This window comes from Bos indicus x Bos taurus, chromosome 6 (assembly GCF_003369695.1).
Source record: "Bos indicus x Bos taurus breed Angus x Brahman F1 hybrid chromosome 6, Bos_hybrid_MaternalHap_v2.0, whole genome shotgun sequence".
In the NCBI taxonomy this organism is placed as follows: domain Eukaryota; kingdom Metazoa; phylum Chordata; class Mammalia; order Artiodactyla; family Bovidae; genus Bos; species Bos indicus x Bos taurus.
The window spans coordinates 90,976,244-90,979,511 of NC_040081.1; the positions used below are offsets into that span (position 1 = coordinate 90,976,244).

Here is a 3,268-nt window from a genome sequence, read left to right on the forward strand (position 1 = left end):
GATTCTCTAGAGTAGGAAATGGGTACCCAACTCCAGTATTCTTGCCTGGGAAATCCCATGGACAGAGGAGCCTGGCGGGCTACAGTCCATAGGGTTACAAAAGAGTCTGACACAACTGAGTGAGCACATTCCTGACTCTTAACCCAGTGTTCTTTCTTCTACTACCATACACATCAGTTTATAACTGGAAAAGGGAGTTTTCAACAGTATAAACCTAATGATTTGGGGTTAGATGAGAAGCAGGTGATGAGAAAGGGAAGAATCATACCTGTACTCTCATGTCACCCAGGGCAACTCAAGGGGATGTTTCTCTGTTTTAAGTCCCGAGGTTAGTTCTGGGGTCCAAGAAGTGCTTGCTCATTTCATAGGACCTCAGTGCCCCATACAGTTCCTGGGAGGAACTTTTAAAATTTCACTTTATCTGGTTGTTCCTACTTTATGTACAGTCTAAAACCAAGAATGCCCACCAAGTTATAATGACAATTCTAAGTGAATAAAAAGCAGTACTCCAACAGCTTTGTCTGAAAGATCCTTAACAATATTTTTTTACTTATTTGCTAATCTTTCTGTAGTTTGTTATTCCTTTGATATAATTTTTCCACTTATGGAGAGTTTATTTCTTCTCACAAAACAGCAAACAAATTGTGTATTTCACTGGATTGACTGTGAATTATTGACGTCCTCTGTTCTCCCCATACTCCTTTCTTGGCACCATCCAGGAACGAAAGTAGTCAGGAGAGGAAAAGAAATCACTCAAGAACTCAGACATTAGAGTGCAGGTGAAATTCAACTGTGGTAGATGTCTACTAGAAGAGTTTGATTTTAATTAAAACCCCAGATAGAATTGTAAATGGAAACCATTACATGTTCAGCTGCACTTGGCCAGGCCATCTCCCTGCGCCGGGGCACTGCAATGCCAACTCTTTGTCCTGTGGAAGCTGTGAACCTGTGAGCTCATATCATAGCTCCAGAGTTCTTAGGATCCCTGAAAGAACGATCAGGACACAGGAGTGTGGGGTGACTGTTTTCTTGGGTGTGTGAAGAATCAGGCAGACAAACGAAGAAGTGTCAGCTTGGGGATAGAGACGTGGGGAATTCTCCTGGCAGCAGTCTGGCGAGTGTGGGCTCTGAATTTCAGCTCCAGCTCTGCAGTGTAACTGACTCTGCGACCCTGAGCAGGTCATCTGACCCCTCTGAGTCTTTACTGTTTGCATTTATAGCAAAAGGAGATCATAGTATCTTACAGAATCTTTGTGACTTTTCGGATGATGCAATAAAGTTACCAAAACACAGAAGGCATGCAACAGCTGCTAGCAGTGCTGATGTTCCCTTATACAATAAATACTGAGCAGCCCTATGTCCCCCATGCAGTCCTGAGCACTGGGGACATGGCAGTGAACAAAACAGACCCAAGTCCCTGTCCCCATGCAGCCGACATGGGGGAGAGAGACAATCAACAAGATACAGAAGTTAAAAGTATAGTGAGTTGGATCATGACCGAAGTGCTGAAGAAAAAACGAAAGATGGGAAGGAAGAGAAGAGGCTGAAATTCCTGCAGAAGCTGAATTAGTGTAAAGACCTGGAGAAGGTGAGAGGATGGGCAAGGGATGACTCGAGGGAAAAGCACAGAAGGCTGAGGGAACAACAGGTACAAGAGCCTGCCTGAGCCAGGAGCTTGCCTGACAAACTCCACCTGCCTCAGGGGGCTTTGGGCTGGAGTTGAGTAAGCAGGAAGGAGAACAGCAGGAGGTGGAGAGGTGAGGAGGCCAAACCCAGCAGTGGCCGTGGTGCACTGGGAGAGCTCTGGTTTCTGCTCCGAGTGTGGAGACGAGGGTCTTGTAGAGGAGGGTGACCTGATCTAATTGAAGTTGCAAGAGGATCACCAGGTTGCTGCCCACGATGTGCTTCTGATCCTAGTGATGCTGCAGATGATGCTGTTGTGATGACCTAAGACGGAAAACAGGGCTGGGGGGCAGGGCATGGAGTCGCGGTATTTGCGTTTGGAGGGCACAAAGCCGGGAGAAGAGGAACACAGGACCCAGAGGGCAGCTTCATGCTTGTGCATCTAGACTGGGCTGCAGGGGGTAGAGTCTTGGAGAGGGGAAAGGAAGGGCCTGACTTTTCTTTTTTAATTCATTAATTTTTCGCTGTGCTGGGTCTCCATCGCCACATGGGCTTCTCTCTAGTTGTGGCGAGCAGGGGCTACTCTCCCGTTTCAGTGCACAGGCTTCTTTCCCATTGCAGTGGCTTCTCTTGTTGCGGAGCTCGGGTTCTAGGGCACATGGGCTCAGTAGTTGTGGCACATGGGCTTAGTTGCTCCAGGGTGTATGGGATTCGAGCTCCCTGACCAAGGATCAAACCTGTGTCTCCTACATTAGCAGGCTAATTCTTTTCATTATTATTTGTTTATTTTCTCTCTATATTTTTTTCGGCTGTGCTGAGCCTTCGTTGCTGAGCAGGCTTTTTTCTAATTGCAACAAGCAGAGGCTACTCTTTAGTTGCGGTGCACCGGCTTCTCATTGCGGTGGCTTCTCTTGTTGAAGAGCACAGGCTCTAGGGCGTGAGGGCTTCAGTAGTTGCGGTTCCCTGGCTCTAGAGCACAGGCTCAAAAGTTGTGGCACATGGGTCTAGATGCATGTGAAGAAGATCCCTTCTCAAATCAGGGATCAACCCATATCTCCTGCACAGGCAGGTGGATTCTTTACCACTAAGTCACCAGGGAAGCCCCGGAAGGCTAATTATTTGCCCCTGGACCACCAGGGAAGTCCCCAGGTCTGACTTCTTGCTCCTCTGCAACACACATCCAGTTGCTGACACGGACACACAACTCTCCCCTTTACCTATATTTTGCCTGTATCATGTTTTGAATGTATGAATGTATCACCTGGTATTGTATTTATTTAAAATCAGCTTCTCCAGATGTGCTCAACAAAGGCTTATTAATCACTTACTATGATTGGTGCTACGTGCCTGCAAGTCGCTTCAGTGGTGTCCGACTCTTTGCAACCCGATGGACGGTAGCCCACCAGGCTCCTCTGTCCATGGGATTCTCTAGGCAAGAATACTGGAATGGGTTGCCATGCTCTCCTCCAGGAGATCTTCTTGACCCAGGGATCGAACACAAGTCTCTTTTGTCTCTTGCATTGGCAGGCAGATTCTTTACCTCTCGTGCCACCTGGGAAGCCCTGATTGGCACTATGTCAGGAGCTAAATGTATTGAAATGTAAAAGACTATAAATGTTTAAAAAACCAACTCCTTACATGGTCG

General features: G+C 47.2%; 1 protein-coding gene across 1 annotated transcript in view; it reads left to right on the forward strand.

Moving 5' to 3' along the window:
* The window catches only part of SHROOM3 (shroom family member 3), a 329,764-nt gene that overhangs the window by 101,899 nt on the left and 224,597 nt on the right, over positions 1 to 3,268 (forward strand). The gene's annotated exons all lie outside the window — the stretch shown is intronic.